Source organism: Neovison vison, chromosome 6 (assembly GCF_020171115.1).
Source record: "Neovison vison isolate M4711 chromosome 6, ASM_NN_V1, whole genome shotgun sequence".
In the NCBI taxonomy this organism is placed as follows: domain Eukaryota; kingdom Metazoa; phylum Chordata; class Mammalia; order Carnivora; family Mustelidae; genus Neogale; species Neogale vison.
The window spans coordinates 220,243,681-220,270,379 of record NC_058096.1 but is presented as its reverse complement, the minus strand read 5'-3'; the positions used below and the strand labels follow the sequence as shown (position 1 = coordinate 220,270,379).

At 51.8% G+C, this 26,699-nt stretch overlaps 1 protein-coding gene across 4 annotated transcripts in view; it reads right to left on the bottom strand.

The window, feature by feature from the left end:
- RFX2 (regulatory factor X2) overlaps positions 1-25,877 on the bottom strand; it is an 89,626-nt gene extending 63,749 nt beyond the window's left edge. For all 4 annotated transcript variants that reach the window (XM_044254437.1, XM_044254438.1, XM_044254439.1 and 1 more), the window contains exon 1: positions 25,751-25,877. The gene's annotated coding sequence lies outside the window, so the exon portion shown is untranslated. The remainder of the gene's footprint in view (positions 1-25,750) is intronic.
- Between the last annotated feature and the right edge of the window lie 822 nt (positions 25,878-26,699).

Sequence of the window (26,699 nt, the reverse complement as noted above, 5' to 3'; positions counted from 1 at the left end):
GAACAACGCAGCTGTCCGTTCGCTGATGAAACAAAATGCAGTCTGGCCATACGACAGAATGTTACTCGGCCATGAGGACTGAAGCTCTGACCCACGCCATAGCGCGGGGACCTTGAAAACACGACGCTCAGTGAGAGAACTGGACGCAGAAGGCCACGGGTCGTAGGGCTCCGACCGTGTGAAATGTCCAGAACGGGCGAGTCTGCAGAGAGTGGGCGGGCAGGTGCCAGGGCCCGGGGGCGGGGGCCGTGGGGTGATCGCTGCTGGGGATGGGGCTTCTTTTGGGGGTGAGGGCAATGCTCTGGAGTTAGACAGCGTGATGGTCACATAACCTTGAGGCTGGATTAGAACCCGATGACTTATACCCTCTCGATGGGCCAACTTTGTGATAAATAAAACATACCCCCCCAAAAGCCACAAAAATAAGATATAAGGGTAACAGATCCCTGATGGCATTACTTGAAGTCACAAAAAATTACAAACCACTTACGTGTTCCTCCGCAGTGAAGTCGTTAAATTATGGCACATCCTTGCCATGAGGCTATGAGGTCATCAGAAAAAACGCAGCGTGTTCTCTAAAGTAGCTCTGCCCGGCACACGGCAGGCTCGCAACGATTTCGAGAATAAATTCACGTAGAAATGGAGCAGCTAGATAGCTTATAAAATAGGTGAATTCATTAAAAAGGTCTAGAAGGACACAAATCATATTACTAATAGGGCTTTCTTCATGGGAGGTGAGGGAGACAGGAAGATGGAAGAAACTTTTGGGGCACCTTGGGGGCTCAGTCGGTTAAGCATCTGGCTCTTGATTTTGGGCTCAGGTCACGATCTCAGGGTCGTGAGGTTGAGCCCCGCCATCAAGCCTGCACAGGGCTCCACACTGGTGGGGGAAACTGCTTCGGCCTCTCCCTCTGCCCCTCTCTCTGCTCACTCTCTCTCTCTCAAGGAAAGAAAGAAATATAATCTTAAAAAGAGAGAGAGAAAGAGAAACTTTCATTTCTTAATTGACTTCCATGGATGATGGTCCTTTATAGGAACACGACTCTTGTATTACTTACGTATCATTTTAACAGCTGGGATAACATCTGTAAGCACCGGAAAGCACATCAGTTCTTGTAACTTTACACGCTGTGCCTAGTGAATGCGGTGTGCACAGGGAATACCACTAGGGTTCAACTCGCTTGATCTACACTATGCTGCCATTCATGTGACCAGAGGTTTAATAGGAATTCAACACTGAACATCGAGAGGACATTTCCTGGACAGACCAACAGTGGTGCATTCGTCCAAGGGACCGCAGCTCAGAGAGACAAAGAACAAGCCATTGAGGCATGCAGCGACGAACGTCAAAAGTATCACGCTGAGTGACGGGACTGGGAGCAGAGCATGGCGGCTAGGGGTCAAGGATGGCATTAGGGTCCGGCTGCAGAGGGTCAGCTCAAGAGAATTCACTGGGGTGTTGGAGCTCCGCACCCTCTTGGTGGGTGCTGGTTCCAAGGATCTACGTGTGTGTGAAAACTCACAGAGCGGTACACCCCAAAAGGGAAACATGACTGTATGTAAATGTGAGGTACAAATAAACAAAAAGGAACAAACTGACTGTTTTGAGTACCAGGCACTAGTCCAGCCTCTGTGAACAAGCCAGATCTTGGGGTGCTGACATCCTCAGGCAGGGGAGTCAGACAGGAAACCAATCACCAGATATACAAGGTTACTTCAGAGAGATCTGGGCCAGGACAAAAGGACACAGCAGAGGGACAGAGCTGGCAGGGAGAGAAAGGGGTGCCCAAGCTTTTGTCAGGTCGGCTAAGGGTGTCATGAAGGATGGCACTGAGCTGAGACCTGGCCAGACACGGGAAGCTGGAAGACAGCATTCTCAGTACAGGGAATAGTAGGTGTAAAGGCCCTGTGGCAGGAGAGGGCAGGGAGCTGGAGACAGCAACAGAGACCCTGAAGGCCTAGTCAAAAGTCTGGACTTTAGGGGTGCCTGCGTGGCTCAGTGGGTTAAAGCCTCTGCCTTCGGCTCAGGTCATGATATCTGGGTCCTGGGATCAAGCCCCGCATGGGGCGCTCTGCTCAGCAGGCAGCCTGCTTCCCCCTCTCCCTCTGCCTGCCTCTCTGCCTACTTGTGATCCCTGTCTGTCAAATAAATAAAAGATCTTTATTTTTTTAAAAAAGTCTGGATTTTATTCCAGTTCCCGAGAGAAGCCCCAGAACAAGATATTCTGGTTCACGTTCTTAAAAGAGCGCTCTTCTTAGACTACTGGGAGGAAGAGTTAAAGCAGGAAAACCAGACAGGAAGCTCCCATGGCACTTACTATTTCAAGAGTTTAATAATAATTAATGCTTAAGTTCTTAATTGAGCTTATTAAGACCTATATATGGAAGGTGGACAGGAAAGACGTCATTTTATAAAGAAGCCAAGTAACATTATAAGCCCAGTAAATGAAGGGTTAACTAATTAAGTATTTAGTCACCATGAAAATAAATGATGGCCTCTACAATTTTAATGCAGGTAATTATACACTTACTCAATCACCACAGCCCACAAGCATCAGCTTGCTTATTAATTCAGTGTTAATTTTCCCTATTGACTTATATATGCCATTATCCAAAAATTAAAAATTTACAACTATACACTCATTTTTTAAAAAGGCACATAAAGAAATAGACGGAGGACCAGGACAAGTCGTTGAATCTATAGTTTGGTTATAGTTACACACTGGTGGGAATTAATATAGTATGCTGATTTCAATCAGGGTTGGCCAACTTTTTCTTTAAAGGGCCAGAGAACCTTTTTGGCTTCACAGGCCGTAAGGTCTCTGTTGAAACTACTCAGCTCTCACTGTTTCTAGAAAGCAGCCCAAGTCTTTAAGTAAGGAATGAGCACGGCTGCCTTCAGAGCCCCACTGGAGCCTGGGGGAAAGGAAATCAGCAACCCTGACCTGTCTTTAAAATGTTGACATTTTGGGGCACCTGGGTGGCTCAGTGGGTTAAAGGCTCTGCCTTTGGCTCAGGTCATGATCCCAGGGTCCTGGAATCAAGCCCCGTCAGGCTCTCTGCTCAGCAGGGAGCCTGCCTTCCCCCCTCTGTCTCTGCCTGCCTCTCTGCCTACTTGTGATCTCTATCTGTCAAATAAATAAATAAAATCTTTTTTTAAAAAAATGTTATTTTGCTCATCCTGGATTTTTTGGAGGCATTTCTTTTGATGTTTAAAATACTGCATTAAAATAGTACTTATGTTGGGGCGCCTGGGTAGCTCAGTGGGTTAAAGCCTCTGCTTTCGGCTCAGGTCATGATCCCAGGGTCCTGGGATCAAGCCCCGCATCGGGCTCCCTGCTCAGCAGAGGAACCTGCTTTCTTCCTCTCTCTCTGCCTGCCTCTCTGCCTACTTGTGATCTCTGTCTGTCAAATAAATTTTAAAAAAATAGTACTTATGTTGACAACCGAGTTTTTGGGGTGCCTTAAATTGTGTGCCCACGGTGAGTACCTCACTTGCCTTACTCTAGTCCTGGCCTGGGGTCTGGTCCAATAAAACTTTCCTTATGGACATTGAAAATTGGAGTTTCACATAACTGTCATGTGTCACACAATAGCCTTCTTTTGATTTTTTTTTCCAACCGTTTGAAAATGCAGAAGATATTCTCAGCTTGCAGGACTTATATCAACACCCAGACCCAGAACGCCAGACATCCGTATTTGGGGCAGAACACATCTGAACTTGCTGCGCAATCAGTCCTCGGTCTACCTCGTGCTTTCCTTTCTAGTAAGGACCACTGACTCTGAAGTATAATTCTCCCCAGCGACAGTGTGCAAGTCAACGGAGTTAACGACGTAGGCATCAACCAATGAGTATATGAGCACAGAACAAATTCGTAGGGTCTTTACTAAAGCTATGATCCTAGGTTTCAGCAGGTGTGACAGGACTCCCAAAATAGGAACAATGGAGGAATATAACATAATCCTAGAAGATACAACTGGAGAGTCTATTATTATTCTTTTGGATTGTGGTAACATACAGAACAGGACTTATCACTGGAACTGTTCGGTGAGCGCGCCAGCTCATTTCCGTTGTTGGGCAAACACCCCCACTGTCCGTCTTGCCAAAACTAAGACTCTGTCCCCATTAAACAGTAGCCCCCCCGCCAATCTGTCCCCCTGGCTTCCACTATCAACTTTCTGTCTCTGTGGATCTGGCTTCTCTTGGGCCCCCCCAAGGGGAGAACCATACAGTATTTTTGTGGCTGGCTTAGTTCACTGAGCATAATGTCCACCAGGTCCAAACACGTTGTAGCAGGTGTCAGATTTCCTTCCTTTGCACACAGAATAGTATGCTCCGAACCACAGCTCTGTTTACCCATTTACCTGTGGATGTCAGGTCGGAAGCAGAGGGTTCCACCTCTTGGCTAACCGGGGAGCATGCCGCTGTGAACGTGGGTGTCCGAGTCTCTGTTTTCAGTTCCTTGGGTCTACACCCAGGAGTGGAATTGCTGGCTTACATGGTGATCCTATGTTTAATTTTTCTGAGGACCCCACCTTACTGTTCTCCACAGTAGTCATATAGTTTACATTCCTGCTGGCAGTTTCAAGGCTTGCGATTTCTCCAAAGCTTTGCCGACACTTGTACTTCTCTGTTTGTTTGGGGTTTTTTAACTGTTAGCTGTCCTGCGGGTGCAAAGCAGTTTTGTTGTGTTTTGATTTGTGTTTCCCTAATGACGAGTCAGGCTGAGCATCCTTTCATGTGATTGTTGGCCATTTCTACACCTTCTTTGGAGAAATGTCTACTCAAGTCCTAGGTCCACTTTTTAATGGGGTTGTTTCTTTGTTGTTGTGAAATTGTAAGAGTTATTTATATATTCTGAATATTAACCCCTTATCAGTATATGATTTGCAAATATTTTTTCTTGTTCTTTGGGTTGCCTTTTCACACTGTTAATAGTGCTCTCTGATGTACAAAAGCTTTTAAATTTCATAAACCCCTGTTTATCTATTTTTTCCCTTTTGGGACCTTGCCTTCGGTGTCATATTCAATCCAATGTCATACAGATTTTCACCTATGTGTTTGAGGTTTTAGCCCTGACATTTAGGTCTTTGATTCACTTTGAGTTAATCTTGTGTGAGGGAAGGGTCCAGCTTCCTTCTTTTGCAGGCAGATATCCAGTTTCCCAATATGATTGGTGGGAAAAACTGTCCCTTCCCTACTGAATGGTCCTGGCACCTTCGTTGGAATAAGAGATTATAAACAAGTCATTAAAGTAACAATACGTGAAGATCTAATCTTGCCAGAGAGGGCACTCAAAAACATGAATTTGTGAAAGAACCTGACATAAATGAGGTGAATTACTACTTTTCCCCTGCAATAGTGAGGGGTATATCTGTGCACACTTTCTGTCTTCCGTGGAGACTTTCTCATGATTATTTTCAAATGGAATTTTTGCGTAGCTGACCGCACATCTCCACAGAGATACCCACAGCACATGAGGACCCTCGCCTTTTCTGTTTATTACCAAAGTGCCAGATTTCCATCTGATTTCTGGCCCTTCTAAAAAATCCAGAGAACGTTTGGAAGTGGTTTAAACTCTGCCACATGCCCATTCATGTAGCTAAAGCAGGATCCCACAACTCGGTCTGTGAATTCACAAGGGTCACACTTCAGAGAGTCCATGAACCTAAACCTGAACGTGAAGTTTAAGTGCAGGTCCCATGTGTTTACACCTGTTGTTCTAGGGAGAAATTCCCAACTTTCGGCATTCTCCCAAAGAGGTCCAGACTGAGGAAAGGTTAGGAAGCACCGGGCTACTTGTCTTTTGTCTTGACATTGTGCCAAGACAAATACCACTGTGCATTTGTCTTTTTTCAAACTTAAGCGGATAAACTCGAGGACTCTAGTTTAGACAATCCTCGCTGTACGACCCAGGCAGGTCGGTGGTCTTAAGGAGAAAGTGACACAATTCTCTTCCTGGAAGGAGGGGCGCAATGGCAGCCCTGGGCCCCAGTCACAGACAGCAGAAACACTGGGCCAGTGACCACCACAGGAGGCGAGTGAGTCACATATCCCGTCTCTAGTGGGAAGCCACAGTCTGAAGGCAGCTAGGCTTCTTTCCCACCAGCCCACATTTAGGAATTCAAACAGTCCAGGAATGGGTTGTGCTAAGAAGTAGCTATACCTTCAATGACCAACTTGGCAATAATTAACCCACATGCCACCAAGCCCAGGACTGTAACAGATTTGCAACCTGAGAAAGAAATATCTGCCAGTGGGATAAAGAGGAAAAGGAAGAAGTCACAGTTTTTTATAGGGTCCACCCCAGCTGAACCAAGAAAACGTACCTAATTTGCCATCTTTGTTAGCAACATGGCAGAGAGGGGGAGAGAGAGAGACTGACCATGAGAAGGGAGAGGGGCAAAAGGGAGAGGAAGAAGCAGACTCCCCGCCCAGTGGGGAGCCCGACATGGGGTTCAATCCCAGGACCACGAGACCACAACAGGAGCAGAAAGCAGATGCCCAACTGACTGAGCCACCCAGCTCCCCCACGCTTAACCCAGAGAAGCCCGACACCAGTCCTGGCTCAGGCAGTGATTCCTAGGAATGTCTTAATTCTAAAAAAACTGGGCTACAACAGAAGATTTTGAGATCATGCAGAATTCATTTTAAGTGGGATTTTAGCACAATCTGAAATGGCTGAAATGTGGAAATAGCCTTTTTTTTTTTTTTTTAATCTCTAAACACTGGCTTTCCTCCTTACTGATGAGCCATCACACATTTTTGCTTCTTCTGAGTCACTATTACTAGTGTGTTGCAATAAGAAGACGAGTGGCTGGAGACGTCGGTTTCTCCCACACGGGAGCCCACCTTCTTGCACCTGCAGCAGTAACTCATCTCAGAAATCACTCCTGGGTGCCGTGATTTGCACACCGAATCCCCCCAGAGCTGAGGCAACCTGCCGAAAGAAAGCGTTCGAGTACTGGAGAGCCAGAGACCAGAAAGGCGAGAAACATGCTTCCCGGCCGCCGAGCAACTTCCCACCCTAGAGTGTTGGTCTAAACCTGACCCTGGCTCTCAGGGGCCTGAAAGACGAGGCGGAATGTCATGGAGAAAAAAGCCAGGGTGCTGCGGAATTTAAAAAAAAAAAAAAAAAAAAAAGCGCACAATCTCAGAGACATAAAAAGGCAAAGGGGGCTCAGCCGGCAAGATGCACGTGGTCAGACGGAGACTCTCCTTAATTACAGCAAACAGGAGAAGCCAATAAAGTAAGTATCATTCCTCTTGCCATTGGAGGAAGCAAAAAATATATATATATAGTAATGTTAATCACTAGCAGAGAGTCTAAGGTGTCCGTCACTCTCCGAATCAGCATCGTCTTTACATACACGTGCTGTTACGCTAGCACTAGCTCTAGTCGAATATAACCTGGACTGTTTGTTAGACCAGCTCTTGGTCAACTTTTTCAGTAAAGGGCCCAATAGCAAATATTTGCGGGTCAGATGGTCCCTGTTGACACTTACTCAATGCCTCCATCGGAGGGCAAAGACCACCACCAACAAGATGTACACTAATGAGCATGGCCATCTGCCCACAAAATTCCATTTATGGATACTGAAATGTAAATTTCACATGATGTCATATGTTCCCAAATATATTATCATTCTGTTTATTTTTTTCAACCATTTGAACATAAAAAGTTATTTATGAGCTCTTAGCCATCCAGAATCAGGCAGCAGATTGGATTTAGCCCAGGAGCTGGTTTTCTGAACCTGTACTAGATTCAAATGTTTGGACTTGTGTCTCTAAAAGACAGCCTAAAATAGTTCTGGATAGAGACAGGAACCAAACAGCACATTTCATTTACAAATAGCATTCTGGAAATCGCTGTGCCCATATGGTCAGGGACACTCTTGTAAAGGAGGACAGCCCCCATGTCCTGTTGATTCTAACCCTGCCACCCTTCCACTGCCTTGCCATAGTTTTTTTTTTTTTAAGATTTTATTTATTTATCTGACACAGAGAGAGAGATCACAAATAGGCAGAAAGGCAGGTGGGGGGGGGGGGAGCAGACTCCCCACTAAGCAGAGAGCCGGATGTGGGGCTCGATCCCAGGACCCTGAGATCATGACCTGAGCCGAAGGCAGAGGCTTAACCCACTGAGCCACCCAGGTGCCCCAACCTTGCCATAGTTCTGACGTGTGTCTTGCACCTTCACGATGCAGGGTCTTTGGGCATTTCACAGAGGAAGAGAAACGCGTGGATGTAAGAAAACTGTGAGAGAGGACATCTTTAAATAGCCATTTCTCCAAAAAAGGTACACAAATGGCCACTGAGCACATGAGAAGATGGTCAACACCGTTAGCCGTCTGGAAGATGAGAGTAAAAACCAAAGTACCACCACACACCAACTGGGTTGGCTAGGACAAAAGCAAGGGAAAGCAGCATGTCGGTGAGGAGGAATGGAGCCCTCCTACGTGGCCGGTGGGAATGGAATGTGGTGCGGCTCTATGGAAGACACTCGGCAGCTCCCCAAGAAGTTGAATACGAGTGACCATATGACCTAGCAACTCCACTCCTGCGTATCTACCCAAGAGAAATGAAAATCTCTCTGCCCACAAAAGCCTGTCCACACGTGTTCATCACAGCATTACTGGTAACAGCCAGAAAGTAGAAGCCACCCAAATGTTCATCAACAGATGACTGTGGCCAATCTATACGCTGGAAGATTACTCAGCCACGAACAGGGGCGAGGCGCTCACACGCGCTGCTCTGGGGACAGACCCTGAACCCACGATGCTCTGTGAGGGAACCAGACACAGAAGGCCACACGGGGTGGGAAATGTCCAGAACAGGCATATCCGTGGACAGGAAGGGGGCTCGTGGGTGTCGGGGATGCGGGGGTGACTGCTTAATGGAATAGGGTTTCTTTTGGGGGTCATGGAAATGTTCTAGAGTTAGATAGTGATGTGATGATGGTTGTGTAACATGTCAGATATCCTAAAAACCACCAAATTGTCCTTTAAAAAAGATCCATTTTTTAAAAAGACTTATTTATTTTAGAGGGAATGAGCACACAAGCCAGGGGGAGGGGCAGAGGGAGACAGAGAGATCATCTCAAGCAGACTCTTTGCTGAGTGCGGAGCCTGAATGCGGGGCTCGATCTCACCACCCTGAGATCAAGACCTGACCTGAAACCAAGAGTCAGACACTTAAGTGACAGAGCCCCCCACGCCCCCCAAGAAAGGTTGACTTTATATTCTGTGAATTTAATCTCAATTTTTAAAGGAAGGTGACACAGCAAATGTGTTGGAAAATGCCAGACAAGCAGAAAAACAGAGGATATATAAACTAAGACTGTCCCTATGTTCTTTACTTTAGAAGAAATGAAACATGATACCACTCAAAACAACGAGAAAATTAGGCCTGAGAACTTGTAAGTTCAAAATCCCATTCTTTAATTAAAGTTTTTATTTTTAAGTAATCTCTACACCCAATGGGGGACTTAAACTCACGACCCCAAGATCAAGACTGAGCCAGCCAGGGGTCCCAGGGTGAAAATCCTTCTTAAGATTTCCAGAAACAAACTTTGCTAACAAGCAAAACTCCCTTTGCACACAGTCCCTAAGAGACTTTCTGTCTGGAAACCTCCAGTGACAGGGAGCCTAAGATGTAAGGAAGTCAGTTTTAGAAACGCTGAAACATTTGCTTAGATGGGTCGGGTCCACAGAATCAGTGGCGGGGCACCAGGGAGAAAAGGGCAGCTGGAGGAGGGCGCTTCACCATGACTCGAATTGAGAACAGGGCCCAGTTTTTGGAGCCGAGAAAATTATAGCCCTATGTGAACATTACCACTGGAGAAAGGGTGGGTGGTTTCTAGAATATTCTACACTCATGAAGCACAAAGAAAGAGACACCAGATTAGGTTCATGTCTTGGAAATCTTAAAGGATGTTAAAAAGATGGGGCGCCTGGGTGGGTCAGTGGGTTAGGTCTCTGACTCTGGGTTTCGGCTCAGGTCTTGATCTCAGGGTCAAGCAGGTAGGCAGGAAGGAAGGTAGGTAAACAGACTATGACCCATTGCCTTTAAAGTGAGAGGAAGGCTCAGATGAAGGATGGATAACCTTCTCCGTGATCAGGGCGTTGGGTTTCTGGTTTCAAACCGCACAGCGTCAAGGTGGACGCATGTACACTACAGCGCCGAGACCAGGGCTGGAGCACAGGCTCTGCAGGCTGCCCAAGAGAGCTTCCGCCTCGAGCTGGAAGAGCAGATGCAGCGGCAGGGCCGGGTCCTGGCTGGCACGTGGAGGGCAGGACCCGGGGTGCAGGTTATGGATGGAGGGGGGCCCGGGGGTGGCCCGTGGGACTGCGGGGACAGGTGTGCTGGGAGGGCAGCAGAATGAACGTTTTGCTTGAGGACCGAGGTGGCAAGGAGCTGGAACCAAGCATCAGCGGGGAACCCAGAGGGGCGGGAAAATGCCATCGCTGGGGAGAGTCAGCTCAGAGCCAGGGCAACAAGCGTGAACTTGTGTGGGCACACACCGGCTGGGTGGCTGGGCCTCTCCCAGAGGCACACATGGGCCTGGGTGTAGCTCGTGGTGCCAGGCTAGGGCTGAGTCAGTCACCTGTGGGCTCGGAACTGGGCAGAGCAGAGTGGACGGGGTACAAGTTTCAGAAGCAGGAGCTGGTCCAGAGAGGGGCGACAGGGGGTCTGAGGACCTCCGGAATGGCAGACAGAATCCGGTGGATGGGTTCACTGTGCATATCCCGGGGAGGGGGGCGGCACGCGTTTTCACCGGATTGCCCCAAGGTCTGTGAGCCGCTCTGCTCCGGGTGGGACGGGGAGTTGAGGGGGAAGGACAGGCATCTCAGCAAGGTGACCACGGCGTGGGGGGGGGTGGGAGGCAGCGGTGCGGTGGACACGCTGGGGACGGTGTCGCACAGGCAAGGACACAGTGCAAAGGAACTTTCCCTGCAGGGTTGGCGCGTGGACGTCAGTGAAAAAGATCTAATGCAAAGGGAAGGAAGTCCCTTCCACCCAGATATTCCCCTTCCGGGAATTTGCAAACATCCCACACATGTGCACAAATACGTTGGACAAGGATGTTTACTGCAGCATTGTTGGTAAAGTGAAAAAGGATAAACCCAAGGCCCCTCGATAAGGTGCTAATTTAGATCATGGGGCACAGCGAGCGGTTCAGTGGGATCTCATGCAGTTATGAGAAGGAACGAAACCGACACAGAGAGGGATAAGGAAAGATACGACTAAATATTAGATGAGAGCGAAGGTGCAGAAAAGCGGACATAATGTGAGCCTTTAAAAATAATTTTTTTAAGGATTTTATTTATTTGACAGACAGAGATCACAAGTAGGCGGAGAGGCAGGCAGAGAGAGAGGGGGAAGCAGGCTCCCCGCGGAGCAGAGCACCCAATGTGGGGCTCGATCCCAGGACCCTGGGATCATGACCTGAGCCGAAGGCAGAGGCTTTAACCCACTGAGCGACCCAGGTGCCCCGTGATCCTTTTTTATTTTTTTATAAAGAAAAAATATTAGCTATAAAAGGAGCAAGACGCTGACACTCACAGTCCCATGGAGGAACCCCGAGCCCCTGATGCTCAGGGAGGGAACAGACACAGAAGGCCACATGGGGTGTGAGACCACGTGGGCGACACGCCCAGAACAGGTCCACCATGGACAGGAAGGGGGCTCATGGGTGCTGGAAGCAGGGGAGGGGTGGGCGAGGACTGCCAACAGAGAAAGTGTTTCTTTTGGGGATCATGGAACGTCCTGGAACTAGACGGTGGTAATGATTGTATAACCTCGTGAACATACTAAAAAAGGGGGAGTTTTATGGCATATGAATTACATCTCAATTAAAAAATAATGACACGTCAATGTGTTCATTTTACAGACATACAGAATACCTGAGGGGATCCACAGCGCACTGTGTTAGTGGTGGGAGGGGCAGAGGAAGAGGGGAGAAGGAAGCCAGGGGCTCTTTTTTTTCCTTTATATTTTTGGGCCCTCTTTGGAGGCTTTACAATGAAATGATTTCCCTGACGTAAAAAAGGAAGGAAACAGACTTATTGGGGACTGCCCAGAAGGATCCCGAAGTCCTGCAAGGGTCACTACAGAATTCTGGGTCAAACCGCTCAGTGGCCCGGAGGGGACATCCGCGTGCAAAGCCCAACCACAACCACTTCACAAAATAGAAAACCCTGGAGTCAGGTGGGCGGGGCTCCTCACGCCTGGGGACTGACCCAAGACCCGGGCACTGGGAAGGGTGTGAGCGCCGTTTGCGGCTCAGACAGCGGTCGTCTTTTAAAAAGAACAGTGACGACCCAAGTGTCCTGCCTGTCTTTGTTTGGACACCTCGGGCCATCTGTGGCTACTGGGCCCCTGGCACGTAGCTCGTCCCAACTGGGATGTGCTGTGAGTGCAAGACAGGCACCGGATTTCAGTCTTCGCGCACAAGACTGCAAAACGTCTCGATGAAAAGGCGTTCGCGTGGATCGCATGTTCAAATGACTATTTTGGACTTTATGTTGGACATATTGGATTGAATAAAATATGTTATTCAAATTAACTTCACCTGTTCTTACTTTCTCACTGTGGGTACTGGGAAATTTTAAATCACACAGGCACCTCGCGTTACGCTTCTACCAGACAGCTGCGATCTAGGACACTTCTAGAAGGAATCACTGAATTGTGAATTCACAAATATCTTATGAGGCCCTATTCTCCTAGAAAGTACGCAAAATGATTGCTAGAGCCTGGTAAGATGTGCACCTGGTAAGAACTCTGAGTCAGTTCAACAAGTAACTCCTCTACCTGGTGTCCCACAGAGCCAGTGAGACATGGTCTCTGCGTTTTCACCTCAGGAGAGAAAAGGAGCTGCACCAGTGACCATGAGGCACAGGTGACAGGCAGAGACTCCAGGTGGGACCGGGCACCATAAACCTGGGGCAGAAAATAGGAACGGTCCTGCCCCTCCGCACGGTCCAGGATAGGACCGTGCGGAGGGGCAGGATCTACCAAGGTCGCGTTGGGTGGGGCAAACAGGGAGGAGGGACTAGTTCAAGAGCAGGACTGGGCACAGCAGGGTGTGTGCAGTGGCCTGGACGGGAGAAGGGCAAAGACACTGAGCGGGTTGGAGCAGAGGGCAAAGGCGGGGGGTTCTTGGGGAAAACAGGCTGGGCCCCCGGGAGGAAGGCTGGGAATGCCGGGTGGAGCTCCTGGACTCCGTCCCACCGGGCAGAGGTCAGCGGACCAGGGCCCGCGCCCAGCCAAGCCCCGCCCAGTCCAGCGCCTGGTTTTGCATGGCCCGGAAGCTAAGGATGGTCTTTATACTCGTCAATGGCTATTAAAAGAAAATCAGAGTCACAGTATTTTGTGATACACGAAAATGATCTGAAATCCACATTTCAGTGCCCGCAAATGAAGTTGATCAGCATGCGGCCACACGCACTCGTTTACAGGTCGTGGAGGGCGGTGAGTGGTTATGGATAAAGACCCGGTTAGCTCCCAAAGCCTAAAATATTTACTAGCCAGTCCTTGCTACAGAACGTTTGCAGAAACCCCCTCTGCCCCACTTCACTTGGAACACTGAAAGATTCTGTGGGCTCTCTCTGCTCAAATGAAGTAACGGCACTTTTGCAGATTTGCAGAAAAACACGTCATGGATATATTTCTCCAATTAAAGCCAATTTACCCTACAAATATTTCTTAAGCCCTTGGTACAGGTTTCCTCTTCTCTGCTAGTGACGGGCAGTACACAACACAACACAACAAACTCTACAAGGCCCCCGTCGCTGGTAAACACTGGGCCAGCCTGTTGTGCCAGACTGGACAGCAGAGGTCTGAAAGGACGTGTGCTGTTAGTGGCTACTGCGCTCCACTATCCTATTTCGTAATTTAATCATGATTTATTTGCTAAAAACACTGCGGGTGCATGTCATTCAATGCACTGATATTCCGTAGTGTCACGCAAAGACGTCATGCATTGCGCAACCCCCCCCCCCCCAGCAGCCACTTTAGGCCACTGTTGAGGGCAGTGGGAGCATCAAAGGGTCGGAAGAAGGCGGACCGGAGGGCTGGCGCATGTCCGCCCGGGGACAGCAGTCGGAAGCTCAGCTAGAGTATCTGAACCAGAACGGCACGAGCAGGAATGGGAAGGACGGGCTCCGAAGGGGACACGCAGGCAGTGGAGGGATGGGGGGGAGGGGAGAAGGCAGGGGGACCCCCGCCTTCAAAGCCGACCACTGAGAGGACGGTAGCAGGATAACCGTCTCCCCTTCGCTCGCGGCGCTGCTGTCCTCTCCGGCCCTGGGCCCTCCCGCTCTAAAGCTACAGGGAAGAGAAGGGGAGCGCTGACCAAGCGCGACCCTGCGGCCCGAAAGCAAGCGGAGCTGAGTCCAGCAGGAGGAAGGACTCCTCTGCTCCCCGCCCAAGGGGCCGGGAAGCACGGGAGGCCTTTTTCCCCCTCGAGTCCGGGCCTGCTGATCCGACTGACCCTGCTGGGGCCGGGCCAGGGTTAGAAGGAATGCGTGTACAACGCCAAGCATATGGTGGGTGCTCAGGGTAGGAGGCCATGCTGGCTGCTTTTTCTTCCCTGCCCCATCTTCAGGCCACTCTCTGCCTTTCTTGAAAAACCCTCCTTCCTGGGTCTAAGCACAAGGATTTGTCAGAAGTGCTGGGCTGCCAGGTGCCCCGCGCACCCCTGCTAAAGAAGGCAGTCTCCCCTGGAAACGCCCGGGATCCAAGGAAGCGGGTCTCACGGGGGGACACGAACCACGGCTGCTTGAAAATACGTTCCTGCATCCAGATGTCTCCAGCTCCCTTGGACAAGATCCCTACGGCCCTGGAAGGTCTCGGAGGTCTATGGCATGCTGAAGGATGGATGCGTCATTTTAGCTAAGAGCTTCGGAAACGGACAAGTGAACATACAGTTATCTGAGGGTCTCTACCGGCAAACAAGAAGGGGGGGCCTTGCTCTCCATGAAGGGCATCCCAGCCTGTTAACTGGCTTCTACTTTGACCGGCGTTAACAGTTACTTCTCTTCCCAGCGAGAAACATGATGGTCTAACTAGAACCTGGAACTCCGCAGCAGAAAGTTCAGAAGTGGGGGCTCGCCCCAGCCTGGGTGGGTACTTGGCTCATGTTCGCGCTTTCAAAGATAAAAAGAAAAAGGGGCCACGGGACGGGGAGTGCCTTTAATCAGATGAGCCTCCGTCCACACTCACCCCACATACATCCACCACCACCACTGGGGCCCATGACCTCGAACCAGCACCTGCTGATGGAAACAGCTCCTGAGCTGGGGAAGAGCACTGGGGAAATGGATCTTTCAGGAAGCGAGCCAGGGTTAGAAATATTTACCCTTGAGGGGTCCTCAGTAACTACTTCCTCCAGCCCAGCAGGGCAGCCTTTCGAACCTGCCCAAAATGCAAGGGCCACCTGTCGAGGATGAGACAATTCTGACGGCCATGATGACCAGGATTTGTTTCACATCAACTTTCTGACCAAGTGAAATCTTTGAAAAGTTCCAAAGCAGAACAAGCACGAATTGAGAAGCTGCAATTGGCTTAGACACAGAATGAGACATTTATTATTCTCCACTGTGTACACGGCTCCTTCGGAGAACCCAGCTGTGGTTGGGTTCTAAGGCTCCATCCCCCACCTCCAACGCTAAGTTCCCTGCACTTTCTGGAAAAGAATGTGACTTGTGATTTTAGCAGAGCAAAAAGGGGAGTCAATGAATGGTAAGGGCCTTTGATGAAGCTTTCTTTGGGGATTTGGTAAAGGAACACTACATGTCGAAAGGACTGGAATGTTAATCTCGACTGAATCAAAAACATGGCATTTTTAGGGCTACTGGAGCTCAGGCAAGGGTTTCACGATGTCGGATTTTTGCTAAAAATCAAAGGCTGCCATTACCTGACGCAGGCCTCACTCTTGGAAGAACGCCTTGGGCTCCGGTGTCTGAGACAAACATGAAGCCCCGTGGAAAGTGTGGCAGGCCCCGCTGCCCCTGTCCTCCAGGAACTTACGACCAAGAACATTCCATGAATCACTACCACATGTACAAGGAGCCTCGGGCGGCAGCACCACGGCAGTCACACCCCCTCTGACCGAAGAATCCTAGGGTCCCCAAGTAGGGTAACTCTCCCCTCGCAGGGGACATTCGGACATGCCTGAAGACACAGCTGCTGACATGACCTGTGTCATGGGGGGAAGGGGTGGGCGCCCCTGGCCGATGGAGGCCGTGGAAGGTCAGCATCCTGAAGGCACTGGAGAAATGCGGCTCTAGCCCTAACATTTATGCGCCCGGCTCGCTAGGTCGGGTCTTGGGCTTCCCTGGGAAGAGAGCCCCAGACAAGGTTCCGGAGAGAAAAGATTTTGCTGAGTAGACGTGACAGTTCAGAGAGAGGGCAGACAAAAGCGGGAGACCCGCGTAAGGCGTGGTGAGTCCATCTGGAGGACTGACTGACAAGGAAAAGGATCTGAGGCCCGAAATGGCCTTGAATGCTGAGCTGAGCACCACGCGGTTACTGCAAAGGCCTGGGGGTTTGGCCTCTGGGAGCAGAACGTGCCCGTGCGACCCTCCGCAGCGGCCCAGAAGGCGGTATGAGGAGAGACCGGCAGGAAGCATCATCGAGGCCGGGCAGCCAGGCTCCGTGCACGGACAGGGGGTCGGCGGGGCACGCTCCTTGCTCTTTGGCACCCAAGCATTAAGTACTGCTACCAGAGCTGGGGGCGGCCCGGGGGCCTGCCTACAGCATGGGGAGGGACGAAGACTCTGGTCACCCCTGTGGCTAGAATGAGGACAGACACCAGGCTTGGACAGACCACCCAGGCGGGAGGAAGGTGGGAGCCCGCCACCCTGGGGGGGAAGTGGGGACACCATGTCGTTGCCCTGTCGTTGCCCTGCGGCACCTCTGAGCCCCGCCCCCACCCTGCAGTCTGTGACATTAAATCACCCCCGATCCAGGAACCTTTGCTTCTGGCCCCCCCACCCCGCCACCCCGGGAGGCACTGTCCGGCCGAAAGATGCACACCCAGGTACGAAGTGGGGTGAGCAAGCAGCCGAGTCACACAGGGCTTCCAGAAATACTTTCTATGTCCTCCTGCGGGCCATTTCAAGAGCTGCTGGGACAACCAGGCCATGATTCGCACAACGGAGAAGCTGCTGAACGAGCTCCCGTTCGTGCCTCTGCCGCAGCTCAGCTGCCGCCGGCCGCTGACCATCTCCGATTTCTGCGGCATCTTCCACCGTCCTCACTTGGCCCATGAGGCTACATGACACACTAAGTACTCGACCGGGGCACGAGCTCCTCAGAAGCTTGCTGGGGGCGGGGGGAGGGAGCAGGGGACGGTGGCTCACATATGACAGAGACTCCCGGAGAGCAACTCACACACAGAAGTCCCCACGAAGGTGAATTCTTCTAGAAAATGAAAAATTCTTTTAAAAATCAGAAGCATGGGCGCCTGCATGGCTCAGTGGGTTAAAGTCTGTATCTTCAGCTCAGGTCATGATCCTGGGGTTCTGGGATCGAGCCCCGCATCGGGCTCTCTGCTCAGCGGGGAGCCTGCTTCCCCCTGTCCCTCTGCCTGCCTCTCTGCCTCCTTGTGATCTCTGCCTGTCAAATAAATAAATAAAACCTTTAAAATAAATAAATAAATAAAAATCAGAAGCACATACTTGAGGCGATCTTCCGTGGGTCTGGGGTTCCAAATCTATTTTGTCCTGGAAACAGGCTACATCCACCCACGTTCTGAGGATGTGGGTGGTGGGGAGCACTGCCTGGCCCTTCCCTTGGGTTCTCACCAGCTAGGCAGGAGCAGGAGCACCTATCTGGGGGCTGGTAATGTCGGGGGCTGCTGCTTCCCAGGCCTTCCTCCACGGGTCACCTTTCAGATAGAAACGTAGCCTAGAAACATGGCACTGTTTCTAGAAGATAAACAGCTTCATTGTAAAAATAAAAACGTAATTAGGTGCGACTGCAACTCTAGCAGCGGACTCTGTATCACTAGTACAATTTCAACAGTGTGCGGCGGAGACAGGCGCGCGTGAGCCGGGCCTTCTGTCTGTGGCTGGGGTCTGGCCTTTTCCTCTCTTCCCACAGGCAGGCCTCCTCTAATCCTCCTGGTCTCTACGGACCTCTCTCTCCCCGGGGCTCGGTCCTTGCCTTGCTCCCCTTTCCGCCTCAAAATCCCTTCAAGATCTCCCCCGTCCGGCATTTGTCACAGTAGCCAAATGGTGGCACCAACCCACGTGTCCACTAGCGGATGAGTGGGCGGACACGGTGTGGCCCATCCACACCCTGGGCTTTCGTTCAGCCACAAAGAGGAAAGCCATCCCGGCGCACGCTGCGAGGCGGGTTGAACCTGGAGGCCTCTGTGCGCAGCGAGAAAAGCCAGACACAAAGGACACACGTTCTATGATTGCACACATTCTAGAAACATTCTAGAAACATTTAGAAAAGGTAAATTCAGCGGGACGGAAAGTAGATTAAAGATTTCCAGGGAGGGTGGCAACGGAAGTGGGAGTTTCTGCTCTGGGGACCTGAGCTTCTAGTTGGGAGACGAAGACATTCTGGAACGAGTGACCACAGGCCGTCGCGAATGCACTCAGGACCGCCAAACTGCACACCTGATTATGGGTAAAACAGCAAATTGTCCCTCCCGTGTATTTTGCCACAATTAAAAAAAAACCCCACTTTCCTCTGCTGACTCTTTGTTGGTTCCTGCTTCTGTTCTCATTGCGCACCCGCTCCTTGGAGGGCTGAGAGGACCACCTGTATTCTGACGGCTCCTAGGAGCTAACCCCGAGCCTGCACCGGCCTAGGCAGCTCCAGACCCTGCAACCCAGCTGCCTACTAGAAAGCCGTCCCCACCCGGATGTCCCCTTGAGACGCCTCAAGCCGGCCAAGCCCTCGCGGAAGCTCGTTACTTTCCCTGCCCGACACCAGCTTCTCCCGTGGTCCCAGGCTCATCACAGTGACACACTGTGCCAGATCCCCAACGTTGGGCGCCTGGGAATCACCCTTCCGGACCCTTGGCGCAGTGAGTCCCAAAGTCCCCGAGCCCCTGAGAACCTGGCTGCTATCTTCCCCAGCACCCCCTGGCCTGTGCTGTCAGGCAGGCCCCTGTCGCCCGTCACCTGGACTATGACTGCAGATTCCAGACTCCAAGGCTTTGGGTGCACCCTCCAAAACCGTGCCCGATCACAAAGCCATGTCGCCACTGTCTCGGCCCAGCGCCAGAGACAAGCCCCACTCGTCCAGCCTGGGCTCAGAACACTTTTCCTACAAAGGCCCAGACAGTAAATACTTTGGGTTTTGCCACCTTGTGCTTCTGTCACAAAGACTCTGCAGTTCCCTTGCAGAAGCAGCCAGAGCTGGTGTGTAAATGAACAGTCAGGGCTGAATTCCAAGAAAGCTTTACCCACGGGCACGAGCTGCAGGCTGGAAGGGACCTGGGGGCCATAGTTTCCTGACACCTGCTCTTCTCTCCCCCTCATCTCCCTTGTACCCTGAACCCAGCCCAACCGCCCCACTGTCCCCACCCACCGGCCTGCCCCACCGCGAAGTCTCGCACCACCACTTCTGAGACCGCCTCGGTCTCCTAGTTGCTCTTGGTCTTTGTAGCCTCTGAGGCTGGTGCTTGACTCTGAAGAATGAATGAACGAACAGATGTCAGAGGTCCAGAAAGCAGCTCTTCCAGTAAACAGCTGGCCACTGCCTGGCAGCCCTGGACTTAGACCATCTAATTTGTACTCAGAATAGCATCCAGAGTCTTCCCCCATGGCCTTTGGGGGACCTCTGCCTTCTTCCTTCTGCTCACCAGGCATCAACCTCACGGCTGCCTTGAGGGGTCCTGCTGTGTCCTCCAGCCACAGGGCCTTTGCACCTGACCCCCATCCAAGGCCTGAAAGGCTCTTCCCTCTGACCTCCACACGGCTGTTCCTCCTCCTCATTTCAGTCTCAACTCAACTGTCACCTCCAGAAGGGCAACCCTGGGCCCAGTGGCCTAGTTCTTACACACACATGCACACGCTCAAACTATGCACATGCTCAAAGTAACTGCAGAGGCCTCGGTCTTACAGGCTTACTGCCCATAGCATGCCTGGGCTGCCAGACACAGGAAGTGAGAACAACCACTGTACCAGGGCTTCCATGAAGTACAATGCATTTTTAACGGCTGTATGAATTTTTCCCCATTTTTAAAAACACAGACTATGGCAGGTGTGGTCTGACTCACAGTGTCTGATAACCCCTTGCTGTAATGTACCACCTACAGGTTTGGGGGGTCAACTCTATTTCTCATAAAGTCAAGAGAATCAAGAAAATTGAAAATAAGAACAGGAGCTGCCAGGACGTACAGCAGGGTTTTCGAATGCACAAAACCCATGTATCATAAGGCAGGAATGCGTTTTGGGGAGCGTGAAGGGGAGCTCAGCCAGGAGCCGGGCCAGCCTGTCGGCTCCTGAGGGCCTGACTCGAGTCCTGGCACGAAAAGCGGGCTGGGTCTCACCTCTGAGTGGCGGGTTTCCAGGCTCCGACCAGGATGCACCCATGAGCCAGCGGTAACAGAGAAGGGAAACCAGTTTCTAGGCGTCCTAGGTGTCAGTTCTGCTGGCAGAGTTGGCCACTGGCCAGGGCCCCGCCGAGGGGGTGATGTCGGGGAACAGGGTGCCAAGGGGCCTTGGCCACAACCAAGCCCGGGGGACTCCCAACCACTGGCCTTCGCTGGTGGTGGTTCTGCTGAGCGCTAATGCTTGCGGAACGATACCTTTGTCCCAGGGAGCTTCTACACTCACAGAAGGACACTGACGCCCCCCACCCCGCCCTCCCCCGGGGAATGACAGGGGAGGCTCATCTCCATCAGGCAAAACACGGTTTCCTAATGCCCCCGGGGCTAAGCAGCAGAGACACTGCGCTCGAGCCCTTCTCGGTCCAATCCAAGCTGTTCCGCGACGCAGGGGCGGCGACATATGGCAGGTAAGGAGCGACTGTCCATTTCTAGGTGCGCCTCCCCCACAGGTGGGCAGGAAACTGTTTATTTATTCATTTAACCAATACAGAGTGCCCGGAGGAAAGAGAAGTTAATAAATCGCGCACAGCTTCCTCCCCTTAAGGGGCTGCCCTTCTAATGGGGGCCAGATGGCGATAATAAAAATAAATGTGCGTTATGTCACTATGTCCCGCACGTGAGTGATAAAGGCTAAGGAAAAAGACAGCGGGGAAGGAGGCTAAGCGGGTGTCGCTTTTGAGTGGGTGGCCTGGGGAGGTGACATTGGAGAAAAGGCCTGAAGACAGGGTGGGAGCCCCCCCCCCTTTACTTGGGTGAAGAGCTTTCTAGGCAGAAAGCTTGAGGAACTCCCAAGAGGCCTGCGGGGTTGAAGCCGAGTGAGGAGCAAGTTCAGTGTCAGAGATGGGGCCACAGAGGACTGGGGTGGAGAGGCCCGGGGTGGGAAGAGACTTTGGCCTTTGCTCGGGTGAGACGGTGAGACGGGAGCCCTGGGGGGGTTCTGAGCTGAGGGAAACACAAGGAAGGTAATATGACCCCCTCCTCCATGCCCACCTGGCTAACAAACAGGGGGGCACCCATCCATCCACCCACCGACGGGAGGGGCTGGTGGCCTGGAGCGTGGACTGGGAGTGGAGGTGGTAAGGCACGGTCGGGTTCCAGATCGCCACTGTTCGGGTGCGCCTGGACCATTTGCTGATGGTTTGCGAGAAAAGAGGCCGACTCCCAAGTGCTGGCCCCATCCGCCAGGAGAAGCCGGCTGGTCCTCACTAACGGAGTGCAGGGCAGACGAGCAGATGGAGGGGCCCAGGGGGAGCTCGGTTTGGCCACCTTGCGCTCAGGTGGGCTGTCAGAAATCCATCTACTAGAAAGATCTTCCTCGTTCTCCTAGGCAGACCACGCCTCCCAGGCCCAGATGCTCCCCAGACCTGTCGGGGGCTCTCCCTGGCTCTTCTCCCCGTCCTCTGTCACCTACTTTTTATCCTACGCACCCCTGATTCTCTTCAAGGAAGAGCCTGGGTCTTCCTTCCCTTCTCCCCTCGCCCCCCACCCCTGTTAAGAATCCCCTGCTGCCCTTGTGGTCTCCAAGAAGCACGTGGGTGGTTGTCAGTGTCCTCTGTCATTCCCCGTGCATACTCCATTCGTTCACTCATTCAGCAAAGGAAGGACACCCCGTGGCCAGGCACGTGTCTAGAGAACTTGGCCTGGGATGGAGAGACTCATCCTTTAAATAACAGAGAGGGGGGCGCCTGGGTGGCTCAGTGGGTTAAGCCGCTGCCTTCGGCTCAGGTCATGATCTCAGAGTCCTGGGATCGAGCCCCGCATCGGGCTCTCTGCTCAGCAGGGAGCCTGCTTCCCTCTCTCTCTCTCTGCCTGCCTCTCTGCCTACTTGTGATTTCTCTCTGTCAAATAAATAAATAAAATCTTAAAAAAAAAAATAAAATAAATAACAGAGAGGGAGCCCAAAGGCTTTTTAAATACATCAGTCTACAGTCCCTTGTAACAATGCCGATCTCCAAAAGGCTCTGAAAACTGGAAAATTTTTTGTCAGTTTGGCACAGATAAAATCGGACCCGAACTGGATCCAGGTTCTGGTCCTTACGGACATTCCACCCTGTGGACATTCCGTACAGCATGGAGCGGAAATGCGGATGTGTTTGCGGGGTGCCTCGGGGCTTACACCTTCGGCTCCCAAGTCTGGCAAGGGTCCCAACTAGCAAGATGATTTCTCAGCGAACTTTCCTTGTCTCTTAAATAGTTCACATTTTACAAATAAGCAGGTGTCAGGGGAGGGGGACACATTATTTAAATAAGTGGTTACCTTGCAGTTAATTAAAAAGAGTCAAAGTGATAAGATACGGTTCCTACTGCCCCTGGAATTTTACGAGGAAAACAACCGCAAGTGTCTATAAAAATCCCAGCGGTACATTCCAAATTTTGACTCAGCTATAACATTAACCGAAGTTCAATTAATTAAATATTGACGAATAAGAATTAATTTTAACTTGACTCTGAAAGTACAAATTAGCTCAAAGGAATAAGATATTTCCCAGCATCTGCATTTCTGGTGACTGGCCCCAGCCCGGCCATACTTCGGTTAGAAACATGCTAAAAGTTGAATATTAAGGTAATAATGTATGTCCTGGTGCTCCTGGGGGGGCTCAGTCGATTAAGCAGCCACCTTCAGCTCAGGTCATGATCTCAGGGTCTTGGGATGGAGCCATGGCTCAGGTCATGATCTCAGGGTCCTGGGATGAAGCCCCACAGTGGAAAGTCTGCTTCTCCCTCTCCTTCTCCCCCTGCCTTGCCCATGCACTCCCTCTCAAATAAATAAAGTCTTTGAAAAAAGAGGTAACGTACGTCCTTAGTGCAGAGCGCAAATATCAATAGAATTTCAAAGAACTCATTCTGTTGCTTAGTGTAATTAGTAAGTGTCCCCTGCTCCCAGATGCTCCTTTGGAGTTTATCTGGCACAAAAGAAGAATGTACCTAAAGGCTAAATAATTCAGTTTTGCTTTTATTGCAGAAGCAAACTGTATCTGAACTCACTCCCAGCCTAAACCAGCCAAATAGCACAGGACCACAGAAGCAGTCGGCTTGTCCATCAAGCATCGGAAATCTTTTTTTGAAAACTACCCGGTCCCCTCTGGTATTTACCAAGCTCACTGGCTGGCCAAGATAGCAGTGATCAGTGACTAAAGAGACTGGATTCTTGGTTTTGGGGGGGTGGAGTGGGGAGAAGGGGGAGGGAGGGGAGGGCAGAGGGAGAGGAGGCTCTCACCACACACTCTCACCTCTCTGGCAAGGGTAGGTGACAAGCTGTCTCTAACATTATTCTGGAGCGGGTTTTTAAACTCGAATGGGAGAAAGAACGGGTAGCCAGCCCTGACACTCCCAGGAAGGAGGGTAAGGGTCTTAACAGAAGCACCCAGTGCTTCAGAGCATGAAGACAAGGGATAAAAACGTATTGACAATATGCGCAGGGGAAAAAAAAAAAGGTTTTGTTGTTGCTTTTTGGATCATTATTATTAGCATAATTATTTAGCTGGGGGAGTCTTAGTTGAAACCGAGAGTCTTACATAAGGTTTGATATTTTGGATTTGCGAGATAAAGCTGGCTGGGAGGGAAAAAGTCCCAGGGGAGTCTGCCCTGCCGGTTAATCGCACCGGGCAAGAAATAGTTGTGCTCCGCGCGTGCGTGTGTGCTGGGGGCTGCACCATGAAAACAGCCAGAAGCAGGCAGGAGGTCTATGGAGAACGCGGACCTGGACTCCCTCCCTCATTCCTGCAGGGCAACCAGGAGGTTAAAATTAGGACGGTGAACCACCCCCGCCTCCGCTGGAATGGCAGGGGCACCTCGGCCCCAGGGGCCCTTGAAATAGCCACTAGGATCGGGGAAACCGAACTTTCCTAGTGCAGCAGCGAAAACAGCCAACAGGGACCGGTGGCGAGGGAGCCCCTGGCTTCGCTCAGGAGGGGAAAGGAATAGCGTATTTGGGGGGCGGGGGGGGTGTCTGTGTGTCTCTGTGTGCCGAGTGCGCTTCGGGGGAAGGGGGAGTTACGGGTGGGGTTCAAATTCACAAACATACAGGCACTCACACAATCCCAGGAGAAAATGTCACCGAGCAGTTTTGGGCCACAGGTTAGGCTCTTTAAACAAAATAAGTCAATACATTAAAACACAGAAACACACACACACACACGCACACACGCGCACACGCACACAACTTCTGGGGAAACTCTCCTCGCTTGGAGATCGGTCTAAATAGGGGAGCGGCGGCCGTTCGAAGAGGCTTCCCCAGCGGGGTGGAAGCCCTGGTGGACACAGGATCCCCCAAACTCTGGAATGTGGGGCTCAAAGGGAGAGAGGGGAGGAGGGTCCGAAGAGCCCAACCACGAGGATTTTTGGTAAAGAGGTGAGAAACGGGATCCAGGGGAGTCTGATTCTCGGTGAGTCTGGGGAGAGCAAGGGAGGGGGGCGTTTTCCCCAAGACAAGCTCATCGACTTTTGGGTAAACAGTGAGAACCGGGTTCCACGGGAGCCCTCAAGCTCACAATTCTGGAGGGAGGGGTCAGAATGAGAAGACGGTCCCCAAGACACCCCAAATCCAGGAAATTGGGGCAAAAGTGAAAACGAGTCTTCCGGGCCCTCGCGATTCAGGAGTCTGAGGTTAGGAGTGAGAGAGGGGCCCCGGGGACCCCAGTTTCAGAGATTGGGGGAGTAAAAGATAAGAGGGGTCTGCAGGAGCCCCCAATTCCGGGAGTTTAAGGTAGGGAGTTGAGATGTTTCAAGAAGTTGAGAGGAAGTGAGAGAGTGGTCCCTGGGCGCCCCCAACTTAAGGATTTGAGGGTAAAGTAAGAAGAGGTTCCCAGGAGCCCCAGTTCAGGGAGTTTGAAGATAAAAGTTTGAGGGGTCCAGGGGCACACCCAAGTCGGGGATTTGGTACGAGCGAGAGGGTAAGAGTGAGAGAGGGATCTCGGGGGCCCCCAACTCGGGAAGTTTTCTGAAAAGTGAGGCGACGGTTCCCACTTGCCCCCGAGTTTGGGTAAAAGGTCGGGGGGTGGCTCCCAGACTCCCCCAAACTCCGCCGCGCCTGCGGAACTGGGCTGGAGAGACGGGTCCCGCGGGCGCGCCACCCCGGACGTTTGGGGTGAACGTCCCGATCCCCGATCCGGATCCCCGCCGCCCCCCGCACTCCCCGGTCGGGCCGGGCCCAGGGCGGTCGCATCGGTCACCTGGAGTTCGGGCCGGGAGTTCGGGCAGCGGCTCCCGCGGCGGCAGCAGCGGCGGCTGCGTGTTGGTCCCCGTTGGTAAGTAACAGTCTCCACGGCTACAGTCTCTATGGCGGCGGCGGTGGCGGCGGCGCCGCTCCTCCTCCGGCTCCCGCCGCCCGCCCGCCTGCCTCGCGCTCCCGCCCGCCAGCCCGCCCGCCGCGATGGGGCGGGGCGTTGTTACCGGCAACGGTTACCAGGCTCCACGCCCCACCCCTTAACGGCCCGCCTACGCCCGCCTCCCTCGGGCGCGAGGAGGCCCTGCAGTACTCCATTGGTTGCCCGCAGTGTCCGTCAGAGGGGGCGTCTCCAGGCGAGGATGAGGGCGAGGCTTGACCAATCGCCGCGAGGGAGGGCGTGGCTTGGCGGGAGGCGCGCGGGGCTCCGAGGGTTGGCGAGCAGAAAGCGCGCGCAGCTCCCGGTGGGTGGCGCTGCTCCCGGAAGGCTAAACTTCGGCGACACTAATGGAGTCTTCGATTATTCAGGACGACCCGGCATAGTCTCAGTCTGGGGTCGGCAAACTCCGACCCGCGGACCGAGTTCTGCCCACTGCCTGTTTCTCATGGACCACAAGCTGGGAGTTTTAAAATATTTTTTTAAGAGGCTTTAAACAGAGGCGTCTGGGTGGCTCAGTGGGTTAAACCTTCTGCCTTTGGCTCAGGTCAGGGGTCTCAGGGTCCTGAGATCGAGCCCCACATCGGGCTCTCTGCTCTGCAGGGAGCCCGCTTCCTCCTCTCTCTCTCTGCCTGTCTGCCTACTTGAGATCTCTGTCAAATGAATAAATAAACCCTTAAAAAAAAAAGATTTAAGAGGTTTTAAACAACCTTTTGGTTGATTTTGAAGAATCTTCAGTGGCAGGTGAAAAATGTATGAAATTCTTGCATTATTGAATCCAGTATTTTTAGTATCTTTA